Raw genomic sequence first — 13371 nt, 5'->3', positions numbered from 1 at the left:
TCATGGACAAACAGCTGCTATGTAATGATGATGTTAAAACTTGTGATCTGTTACGTCAAGCTTGGTAGGCAATGTCTTATTAGAAAATATATAAAAATGTCTGTACTTCCTGATTCTGGTTAGACAAACTCTGTATTAGCACGTTTTTGTCTCCTTGCTGCAAGATTAAAGTGCCTTAACCTGAACCTACCGTGTATTGATCATTTTTTAAAGTTTATTTTTCCTATGACAGATTGGTCCTTTGGACCGGAAATCTCTCGCTCTAGCTCAGGTCAGATGGGCCCGGTGGCATGAAACCATACGGGGAAGAGACCACATCAGTTCTTCTGCTCTGAAAAAACCTCCGACTGAATTGTTGTTCAAAAGAGGCCTGCCACTGTTTCTGATCTGCGATTGGAGGACGAGTCAACAGTTCCGGTGAGACGATCAATCACGGAGGCTCAGGTAAGGAGGATTTTACCTTTTCTTTGTTTCAGATCAGGGACTTGTTACAGTATTTGTTTTTGTCAGGGAGATTTTATATAAATCAGGGACAAAAAAAGATTGCTGTCTTGTCATAGATCAGGGAAACAGGATAGGTAGGCAGTTATTCTAGATAAACTGTGAAAAAGGGAAAATCATGGTACTACGTGATAAGAAGGGTTACGTAACAATTTCTAACTAAGTTAAGACAATATGGGAAATAAGTGCACAAAAAGATCCCGAGATCCGCCATTAACCAAAGATGCAAAATATATGCAATTACAACGTGCCGATAACGTTAGGTACTATACAAAATGGGTTAATAAATACAAATTTAATGGCAAATTGGATAAACCTTCACTTATCAAACTTGTAAAACAACTTAAAACAGACACAAAAGGTCAGGTAAAAAGGCAACGTCAATTGGGAGTTCCTCAAGCACACAGGTGGCTTGAGGAAGCAAACCGCAGGGAACAAAAGAATAAAAATTCAAAAGCAATGATTTTAGATAAAGAAGATAATAACTTAGTAATAGCATCGGCCCCTCCACCCCCTCCACTCCGCTTACCAGAATATGAAGCGAGTGAACAAGCAGATCCACCTCCACTATACCCAACTGCAAAATCAAAACCGTTTGTCAAAGATCCTGTCGAGACTAGGTCTCGAACAAGCAACTTAAGAGGGGATATTGAATTGTATGAAATAAATAAAAATTCACGAGCTATGAGTGAAGAAGAGATATGTCCACTCATAGAAGTACCAAATCCACAAGCAGGATAGGCAGGACAGGACCCGACTCTTCTAGTATATAGACCATGGACACCGGAAGACATCCGGAAAGCCATAGAGGGAATTCCCCATCCGAAAGTTAATTTTATAAAATTCTTGGAAGACTTACAGGGCATGAGGTTAAGTTACCATTTAAATGGAGAAGATGTAGAGAAAGTAGTCAGACAAATCGTAGGTCCAGATTAGCACATGATCAGTGGCAACTGGAATCCCCGTGACGCAGAACATAGGCCACTCCCACATAGTAACGCAGAACTGGATAACAGAGTGAAAGGTCTGACAGACCAGATCTCTGAGAAATGGAAGCCTAGGGCTGACTGGACTTGCATTAATCAATGCATACAAAAAGGTGAAACTGTTGATAGATATTATGCCAGATTATTAGAGTGTTTTAATAACCATTGTGGAATGCAGGTACCTGAAGATCAAACACATGATTCCCCATATGAGCAGCAATTAAAGAATGCATTTTTAAAAGGCAGTATTGCACCCATAAGTAGTTTTATTACAAAGCACATGGTAGATCATCGAACGAGCATATTACAGTCATTACTTGAATATGCAAGACATGCCGAAAGTCATTTTAATAGCAAAAAGAAAAAGAAAACTCAAGTATTTGCAGTAGAAGACAGAGCAGAAGTCTTTGTAGCACAGTCTGGGAAGAAAGGTAAGAAAAATGCCCAGGGAAACAAACAATCTGATAAGCGATCAGAGGAGTTTGAACAGAGAAAGAAAAGGGGTGAATGTTTTAAATGCGGAAAAAATGGACATTTGGCAAGGGATTGCAGGCAAAATAAAAAGGTAACCATGGAAGACAAGGAGGGTGAGGACTGACTATATGGTAGTCAAGAATCACTAGAAGGGAATAATCAGGAAAAGACAAATGCAAATGTGATAGAATGAGTAGAGATTGTGATAGAAGAAAAAGAGGATGTGCATGAAATCACAGATAATGAAGAAAATGAAATCTTGGATTTAGCATTATTGAGCCTAGAGCTCTACTTAGCAGACACAAAACCGGAAGTTACACTTCTGGTAGAGGGGAGGAAGTTAAATTCCTGTGTGACTCAGGGGCTTCACGGACCCTGATACATCCTTCCAACTACCAGAAAAGTCAGAATCACTTGATTACATATTAGTGAAAGCAGCTAATGGACAGCTGTATCGGGAGCCACTCTCCCACAACATAGCAATAACTGACCCTGTTTCAGGAATGACCCAGAAAAGCAAAATTGTTGTTTCTGCAAAATGCCCAGTAAATCTTTTGGGCAGAGACCTTATGCAGATATTTGGCATAGCAGTAGTTCCAACTATGCAGGGTATGGAAGCACAGCGACAAATGGATACCTTTGTGGTGTGACCGGAGGGTGAAACATTTTATTGGTACAGCCAGGACTTGGTTACGACTGGTCCAGGGGCAGTAACCAAAGAACTGATGAACGTAGCCATCAGTAAATCCCCCTTCCTTGACACTGACAAACAGCATTTGTTGCATTGCACTCTATATTACTGTAGCAAACCAGGACCTGATAAAGAATATGAGCAAGAACTGTTTAGAAACCATGCTAACAGATTAGTATTATGTAATCTGTACTGAGACACAGAAGGAAACAGTGTAGTTAGCTGTTCATTGCTCCAGGAATTCTTTGCACTTTATAAATCTAATCGATTACCACATGTTAATTTAACTAAGGATAAGAATGTGAAGTGGGCAGACCTAGGAGAAAAAGTCACAAGGTGGGAAAAACAGACCGAATTAGAACTGTCAGAACAGGGAGTACAAAAGCAGAAGTTGAATTGGATAACACAGGCACACCCAGCTGTGCACTTGCAGGCAAGTGAGGACAACTGAATAGCACTCTTACTAGAGGAAGAAGAAAAAGCTTTACGAGATATACCAGAGACTCTCTGGTCAACAGGGAAATCAGATGTAGGACTTATTCGTACAGCAGGACCAGTTACTATCATGCCAAAGTCAGCATTTAGACCTCAAAAGAGACAGTATCCCTTAAGAAAGGATGGAGAAGTAGGAATTAAACCTATAATAGCAGCCTTACTTAAGGAAGGGGTATTGGTAGAATCTCCTAATTCACCATGTAATACACCCTTATTTCCTGTTAGGAAAGCAAATGGAGAATGGTGTATGGTCCAAGATTTACAAGCTGTAAATGATGCAGTTATACCTAGAGCACCTACGGTGCCAGATCCACACACTTTATTAAATGATTTGAAACCTCAACAAAAGTATTTTTCTGTGGTAGGTATTAGCAATGCATTTTTCTCAATACCGATTCACCCTGGCAGCCAACATTGGTTTGCATTTATATTTCAAGGGGAAAGGTATACATACACGCGACTACCACAGGGATATTGTGAGAGTCCAAAAATATTCGCACAAGAAATGGCAAGTAACCTAGCGGGATTTATCCCACCAAAAGGCAGCTAGATTTTACTTTATGTAGACGACATTCTGCTGGCAGCCCCCACCCAGCAAGAATGCAGAGAAGATACCATAGCATTACTACAATTTCTAGCTACTCAAGGACACAAAGTAAAGAGAAACAAACTGCAACTTTGGAAAAAGCAGGTTAAATACCTGGGATATGTAATATCCAAAGAAGGCAGAATATTAGATGAAGACAGAAAAACAGCAATATTACAAGCACCCAAACCGACTACCAAGAAAGAAATGATGTCCTTCCTAGGTACGACTAATTTTTGTCGGAGTTGGATTCCAAACTATGCCTTGGAATCTGCTCCACTGACCAACTTAATATTCAAGAAGCCTATGGCAGCACAAGATTTATTACAATGGACACCAGAAGCAGAATCATCTTTCTGCAAATTGAAACAACTGATAGCATCCTCATTAGTTTTAGGATTACCGAACTATCATAAACGATTTTTCCAAACTGTAGATTGTAAGCAGGGTTATATGACATCAGTATTAACACAGCAACATGGGGACAAACAACGCCCCATAGCTTACTATTCATCACAGTTAGACCCAGTGGTCCGATCCTTGCCCCACTGTGTACAAGCAGTAGTTGCAGCTGCAATGGCAGTGCAGGCTTCAGCCTCAGTAGTGTTATTCCACCCTCTCACATTGAGAGTGCCTCATGCAGTTACAATTATTTTACTGCAAGAAAAAGAAGCATATCTTTCTCCTGCTAGACATCTTTCCTGTATGACTATACTGTTGAGCCAACCTCATATGACAATTGAACGATGTACAACTTTGAATCCGTCAACCTTGCTCCCAACCCCTGCAGATGGCAAACCACACTGCTGCCTGCAGGAGATTGAGCAAAAGACACTGCCTAGAAAAGATCTCACAGATGTTCCCTTGGATGATGCCGAGGTGACATATTATGTGGACGGCTCGTGTAGAAGGGTCCTACAGGACAGAATCTAGTAGGGTATGCAGTAGTCTCTGATACTGAGATTTTAGAAGCAAAGTCTTTACCACACAACTTATCTGCACAAGCAGCAGAATTGATTGCTTTAACAAGGGCATGTACCTTGGCAAAAGATAAACGAGTGAACATTTTTACTGACAGCCAGTATGCTTTTTCTACTGTACATGTTTTTGCACAGCAGTGGAAAAATAGAGGAATGATAACATCTACTGGTAAACCAATTAATCATGCGCAATTTATTTTAGATTTATTAGAATCTATTCAGTTACCTCAGAAAGTAGCTATTTGTAAATGCGTAGCTCATACCAAACAACAGGATAGGATTTCAAAAGGTAATACGAGAGCTGACACAGCTGCGAAGCAGGCAGCTACAGCTTCAGAAGTTTTTCTTTTGAGTGAGGAATCACAACCATCTGAGATTTTAGATTTAGAAATGTTAAAAACAATGCAGACACTTACTACAAATGTAGAAAAACAAAAATGGATAAAACAAGGAGCAATTCTTGAGAAAGGGCTGTACATCTCCAAAGAAAGAAAACCAATTTTACCATCTAACTTGTTTAGATATGCAGCTTTGTTGAGCCATGGGCAGTGCCATGTCTCAACAGGAGGGATGGTACAGTTAGTGAATCGAGTGTTTACAACATATGGATTTACAAACTACACAAAAAAATTTTGTGCAGCATGCCATGTTTGTAACAGGCATCATGCACAGGGGGCACTGAAGCCTAAGCAAGGGAGTTTCCCTACACCACCATATCCATTTCATACTATCTGTATGGATTTTATAGAGCTAAACAAATGTGAAAATAAAAAGTACTGTCTTGTCATTACAGATATGTTTTCTAAATGGGTAGAAGCTTTTCCGACTAAAAATCCAGATGCAGCTACTGTTGCAAAAGTCCTCGTTAAAGAAATTATTCCTAGATTTGGCATACCGGAAAAGATTTATAGTGACAATGGCACACACTTTGTAAATTAAACCATACAACAATTGAGCCGTTATTTCGGGATTTCTCTGAAAAACCATTGTGCATACCATCCCCAATCTGCAGGATTAGTAAAGAGGCATAATGGAGTTCTGAAAAATAAGCTTAGGAAATTGATTAGTGAGACACAAAAGAACTGGGTGCACTGTCTAACTCTGGCACTGTTGATTATGAGAACTGTTCCAAATGTAAAAGGGTTAACTCCTTTTTAAATACTGTTTGGGAGGGCATATTATACACCTCAGTGGAAACCTCTCATGTCTGCAGACCAGGAGGCTGACAGTTCACTTGCAGAGTATATGAGGCGATTTTTGAATAACAAATTTCTGCAGTTAAATTCTGTTTCAGATAAAAAACAAGCCAGACCATCGGAAGCAGCAGTAGTCCCAGGCACGTGGGTCTGGGTGAAGGTCATGAAGAAAAGAAATTGGAGTTCTCCAAAGTGGGAAGGACCGTACCAAGTGCTACTGTCAACACCCACTGCAGTCAAGATCACAGAGCGAGCATCCTGGATTCATCTGACACACTGTAAATTGGTTAAAAACTTTGAACTGGACAAAAACCTTGTTACTGTTATACCACGAGAACAAAATGGCCAGGTATAGAGTAAACAGGGATGCAGAACAACCTCAGAAAAATTGCATGATCATCCTGTTAACTATACTGATAACAATGATTTTCTTGCTGTGGCCTTTCCTTTTTTCAGCCACACGAGTTGAACTGAACAAACGTGACGCATTACTCGTAGACTGGCATCCAAACTTTAACACTTACCAAGCAATTAAATATGTGTATGCTGAGACTATTAATGTTTCGAACTGCTGGATTTGCACAGCTATACCAACAGCATATGGGGGTTTATTAATGACTGCTGTCCCCCTAGGTGTCAATGAGACCTGGGAAAACTTGATTTTTGATACTACACCTGTGAAATCACAAGACAAAATAGCATTGTACCTACCTGTTACATAAAAAGGAATTGCATGTTTTTATAAAAATGACACTATTCAGGTGGGTTGGAGCAATTGCAATGTAACTGTTTCTTATAAGTGTTATATTAAGGCTAATAAGGCAGAAACTATCTGTGATGCAAACTATGACTCATATCTTGAGAAAATAAAAAAGACTGTTAGTGAAATACAACATAATCCTGTTCTTTTTAAGCAACTTTCTATTATTGACAAGAAGATGTTTCATGCAGGGCGAGCATATATCAATACTAAAGTAGAGAATTGTTATTTCGTTTGTGGGAAAAAGGCATACAAATGGCTACCTGAGAATTGGTCCGGCAGTTGTTTTTTGGGTTACCTGGTTCCGGCCATATGACACACTGCAGCTTTGCCTCAGGGGAAAATTCAAAATGTCAGAGAGGTCATCAGTAAACCTAGAAGTCCAATCAAGAGACCCGAGAATCCAGTGGGATGAATGGAAGCAGAGTGGAGAAACCATAACTCCGTGAAAAACAAAGATAAACTGACACACATGGATTGAGTGACACTATTATATCATGGGCAGGTATAACCCCTGCATATGGCACAGTGAAATCAATTTGGGAGCTGAGAAAACTGTCCAAATTTCTCGAAGTTATGAGCAATGCAACTTTTTCTGCTCTCGAATTAGTGACTGATGAACTAAATGCTATGAGAACTGTGGTGCTTCAAAACCGCATGGCTCTTGACTTCACCCTAGCGGTGAGAGGTGGTACATGTGCTTTAATCAAAGAAGAATGCTGTTTGTATATTCCTGACAACCAGCATGAGATAAACGACCATCTTGAGGTGATCCAGCAAGTGTCGACCATGACCAAACCAGGCCCAAACCCTCTGATGGATTTTTTCCAGAATTTGTTTGGGGGGTGGGGTTCCATCCTAATGAACATTCTGATTGCCATTTGTGTGGGATTAATTCTGTATGAAATTATAAGATGATTTTTCAAACCGCAGTATGCTTTCTGAATCTGCAAGATGCACCCTGACCTAGTATTTGCTAGCACAGCAAAATTCACGTTTATGCCTTTGGAAAATGTACTGAGAAGCAGGTTATTATCTGCTAGGTCAGGAAAATGTATGAATAGTGTATGAATAGAACAATATCGTTTTCTTTCTTATGATTGAATATGAACAATCAGCTCTGTTCATGTTATTTGAACATGCACAGCTGCGGAAAAGAAGAGATACATGAAACAAAAGACTGCTTGAAGAATCTGTACTTGCTTTGTGCTTGAATTAGCTATAGTACCTTGAATGGTAACATAACATAGTGGGAAGCTGTATCTAACCAGTGGTCACCAAGGCCACGTTGTTTTTCATAGGAAGTTTTCATAAAATTGATAGAGCAAGCAGAAAATCATGGAAAACAGCTGCGATGTAATGGTGATGTTAAAACTTGTGATCTGTTACGTCAGCTTGGTAGGCAATGTCTTATTAGAAAATATATAAAAATGTCTGTACTTCCTGATTCTGGTTAGACAAACTCTGTATTAGCATGTTTTTGTCTCCTTGCTGCAAGATTAAAGTGCCTTAACCTTAACCTACCGTGTATTGATCATTTTTTAAAGTTTATTTTTCCTATTACAGATTGGTCCTTTGGACCGGAAATCTCTCGCTCTAGCTCAGGTCAGATGGGCCCGGTGGCATGAAACTGTACGGGGAAGAGACCACATCGGTTCTTCTGCTCTGAAAAGACCTCCGACTGAATTGTCGTTCAAAAAAGGCCAGCCACTGTTTCTGATCTGTGATTGGAGGACGAGTCAACAGTTCCGGTGAGACAATCAATCACGGAGGCTCAGGTAAGGAGGATTTTACCTTTTCCTTGTTTCAGATCAGGGACTTGTTACAGTATTTGTTTTTGTCAGGGAGATTTTATATAAATCAGGGACAAAAAAGATTGCTGTCTTGTCATAGATCAGGGAAACAGGATAGGTAGGCAGTTATTCTAGATAAACTGTGAAAAAGAGAAAATCATGGTACCACGTGATAAGAAGGGTTACGTAACAATTTCTAACTAAGTTAAGACAATATGGGAAATAAGTGCACAAAAAGATCCCGAGATCCACCATTAACCGAAGACGCAAAATATATGCAATTACAATGTGCCGATAACGTTAGGTACTATACAAAATGGGTTAATAAATGCAAATTTGATGGCAAATTGGATAAACCTTCACTTATCAAACTTGTCAAACAACTTAAAACAGATGCAAAAGGTCAGGTAAAAAGGCAACGTCAATTGGGAGTTCCTCAGGCACACAGGTGGCTTGAGGAAGCAAACCGCAGGGAACAAAAGAATAAAAATTCAAAAGCAATGTTTTTAGATAAAGAAGACAATAACTTAGTAATAGCATTGGCCCCTCTGCCCCCTCCACTCCCCTTACCAGAATATGAAGCGAGTGAACAAGCAGATCCACCTCCGCTATACCCAACTGCAAAATCAAAACCGTTTGTCAGAGATCCTGTCGAGACTAGGTCTCGAACATGCAACTTAAGAGGGGATATTGAATTGTATGAAATAAATAAAAATTCACAAGCTATGAGTGAAGAATAGATATGTCCACTCATAAAAGTACCAAATCCACAAGCAGGATAGGCAAGACAGGACCCGACTCTTCTAGTATATAGACCGTGGACACCGGAAGACATCCGGAAAGCCACAGAGGGAATTCCCCATCCGAACGTTAATTTTAGAAAAGTCTTGGAAGACTTGCAGGGCATGAGGTTAAGTTACCATTCAAATGGAGAAGAAGTAGAGAAAGTAGTCAGACAAATCGTAGGTCCAGATTAGCATATGATCAGTGGCAACTGGAATCCCCGTGACACAGAACATAGGCCACTCCCACATAGTAACGCAGAACTGGATAACAGAGTGAAAGGTCTGACAGACCAGATCTCTGAGAAATGGAAGCCTAGGGCTGACTGGACTTGCATTAATCAATGCATACAAAAAGGTGAAACTGTTGATAGATATTATGCCAGATTATTAGAGTGTTTTAATAACCATTGTGGAATGCAGGTACCTGAAGATCAAACACATGATTCCCCATATGAGCAGCAATTAAAGAATGCATTTTTAAAAGGCAGTATTGCACCCATAAGTAGTTTTATTACAAAGCACATGGTAGATCATCGAACGAGCAGATTACAGTCATTACTTGAATATGCAAGACATGCCGAAAGTCATTTTAATAGCAAAAAGAAAAAGAAAACTCAAGTATTTGCAGTAGAAGACGGAGCAGAAGTCTTTGTAGTACAGTCTGGGAAGAAAGGTAAGAAAAATGCCCAGGGAAACAAACAATCTGATAAGCAATCAGAGGAGTTTGAAGAGAGAAAGAAAAGGGGTGAATGTTTTAAATGCGGAGAAAATGGACATTTGGCAAGGGATTGCAGGTAAAATAAAAAGGTAACCATGGAAGACAAGGAGGGCGAGGACTGACTATATGGTAGTCAAGAATCACTAGAAGGGAATAATCAGGAAAAGACAAATGCAAATGTGATAGAATGAGTAGAGAATGTGATAGAAGAAAAAGAGGATGTGCATGAAATCACAGATAATGAAGAAAATGAAATCTTGGATTTAGCATTATTGAGCCTAGAGCTCTACTTAGCAGACACAAAAATGGAAGTTACACTTCTGGTAGAGGGGAGGGAAGTTAAATTCCTGTGTGACTCAGGGGCTTCACGGACCCTGATACATCCTTCCAAACTACCAGAAAATTCAGAATCACTTGATTACGTATTAGTGAAAGCAGCTAATGGACAGCTGTATCGGGAGCCACTCTCCCACAACATAGCAATAACTGACCCTGTTTCAGGAATGACCCAGAAAAGCAAAATTGTTGTTTCTGCAAAACGCCCAGTAAATCTTTTGGGCAGAGACCTTATGCAGATATTTGGCATAGCAGTAGTTCCAACTATGCAGGGTATGGAAGCACAGTGACAAATGTATACCTTTGTGGTGTGACCGGAAGGTGAAACATTTTATTGGTACAGCCAGGACTTGGTTATGACTGGTCCAGGGGCAGTAACCAAAGAACTGATGAACATAGCCATCAGTAAATCCCCCTCCCTTGACACTGACAAACAGCATTTGTTGCATTGCACTCTATATTACTGTAGCAAACCAGGACCTGATAAAGAATATGAGCAAGAACTGTTTAGAAACCATGCTAATAGATTAGTATTATGTAATCTGTACTGAGACACAGAAGGAAACAGTGTAGTTAGCTGTTCATTGCTCCAGGAATTCTTTGCACTTTATAAATCTAATCAATTACCACATGTTAGTTTAACTAAGGATAAGAATGTGAAGTGGGCAGACCTAGGAGAAAAAGTCACAAGGTGGGAAAAACAGACCAAATTAGAACTGTCAGAACAGGGAGTACAAAAGCAGAAGTTGAATTGGATAACACAGGCACACCCAGCTGTGCACTTGCAGGCAAGTGAGGACAGCTGAATAGCACTCTTACTAGAGGAAGAAGAAAAAGCTTTACGAGATATACCAGAGACTCTCTGGTCAACAGGGAAATCAGATGTAGGACTTATTCGTACAGCAGGGCCAGTTACTATTCACGCCAAAGTCAGCATTTAGACCTCAAAAGAGACAGTATCCCTTAAGAAATTATGCAGAAGTATGAATTAAACCTATAATAGCAGCCTTACTTAAGGAAGGAGTATTGATAGAATCTCCTAATTCACCATGTAATACACCCTTATTTCCTGTTAGGAAAGCAAATGGAGAATGGCGTATGGTCCAAGATTTACAAGCTGTAAATGACGCAGTTATACATAGAGCACCTATGGTGCCAGATCCACACACTTTATTAAATGATTTGAAACCTCAACAAAAGTATTTTTCTGTGGTAGGTATTAGCAATGCATTTTTCTCAATACCGATACACCCTGACAGCCAACATTGGTTTGCATTTATATTTCAGGGGAAAAGGTATACATACACGTGACTACCAAAGGGATATTGTGAGAGTCCAACAATATTCGCACAAGAAATGGCAAGTAACCTAGCGGGATTTATCCCACTGAAAGGCAGCCAGATTTTACTTTATGTAGATGACATTCTGCTGGCAGCCCCCACCCAGCAAGAATGCAGAGAAGATACCATAGCATTACTACAATTTCTAGCTACTCAAGGACACAAAGTAAAGAGAAACAAACTGCAACTTTGGAAAAAGCAGGTTAAATACCTGGGATATGTAATATCCAAAGAAGGCAGAATATTAGATGAAGACAGAAAAACAGCAATATTACAAGCACCCAAACCGACTACCAAGAAAGAAATGACGTCCTTCCTAGGTACGACTAATTTTTATCGGAGTTGGATTCCAAACTATGCCTTGGAATCTGCTCCACTGACCAGCTTAATATTCAAGAAGCCTATGGCAGCACAAGATTTATTACAACGGACACCAGAAGCAGAATCATCTTTCTGCAAATTGAAACAGCTGATAGCATCCTCATTAGTTTTAGGATTACCGAACTATCATAAACGATTTTTCCAAACTGTAGATTGTAAGCAGTGTTATATGACATCAGTATTAACATAGCAACATGGGGACAAACAATGCCCCATAGCTTACTATTCATCACAGTTCGACCCAGTGGTGCGATCCTTGCCCCACTGTGTACAAGCAGTAGTCGCAGCTGCAATGGCAGTGCAGGCTTCAGCCTCAGTAGTGTTATTCCACCCTCTCACATTGAGAGTGCCTCATGCAGTTACAATTATTTTACTGCAAGAAAAAGAAGCATATCTTTCTCCTGCTAGACATCTTTCCTGTATGACTATACTGTTGAGCCAACCTCATATGACAATTGAACAATGTACATCTTTGAATCCGTCAACCTTGCTCCCAACCCCTGCAGATGGCAAACCACACTGCTGCCTGCAGGAGATTGAGCAAAAGACACTGCCTAGAAAAGATCTCACGGATGTTCCCTTGGATGATGCCGAGGTGACATATTATGTGGACGGCTCATGTAGAAGGGGTCCTACAGGACAGAATCTAGTAGGGTATGCGGTAGTCTCTGATACAGAGATTTTAGAAGCAAAGTCTTTACCACACAACTTATCTGCACAAGCAGCAGAATTGATTGCTTTAACAAGGGCATGTACCTTGGCAAAAGATAAACGAGTGAACATTTTTACTGACAGCCAGTATGCTTTTTCTACTGTACATGCTTTTGCACAGCAGTGGAAAAATAGAGGAATGATAACATCTACTGGTAAACCAATTAATCATGCGCAATTTATTTTAAATTTATTAGAATCTATTCAGTTACCTCAGAAAGTAGCTATTTATAAATGCGTAGTTCATACCAAACAACAGGATAGGATTTCAAAAGGTAATACGAGAGCTGACACAGCTGCGAAGCAGGCAGCTACAGCTTCAGAAGTTTTTCTTTTGAGTGAGGAATCACAACCATCTGAGATTTTAGATTTAGAAATGTTAAAAACAATGCAGACACTTACTACAAATGTAGAAAAACAAAAATGGATAAAACAAGGAGCAATTCTTGAGAAAGGGCTGTACATCTCCAAAGAAAGAAAACCAATTTTACCATCTAACTTGTTTAGATATGCAGCTTTGTTGAGCCATGGGCAGTGCCATGTCTCAACAGGAGGGATGGTACAGTTAGTGAATCAAGTGTTTACAATGTATGGATTTACAAACTACACAAAAAATGTTTGTGCAGCATGCCATGTTT

The sequence above is a fragment of the Protopterus annectens genome, chromosome 1.part0 (genome assembly GCF_019279795.1).
Source record: "Protopterus annectens isolate FY-2018-M chromosome 1.part0, PAN1.0, whole genome shotgun sequence".
Lineage (NCBI taxonomy): Eukaryota > Metazoa > Chordata > Ceratodontiformes > Protopteridae > Protopterus > Protopterus annectens.
Note: the sequence above shows the minus strand (reverse complement) of the source record.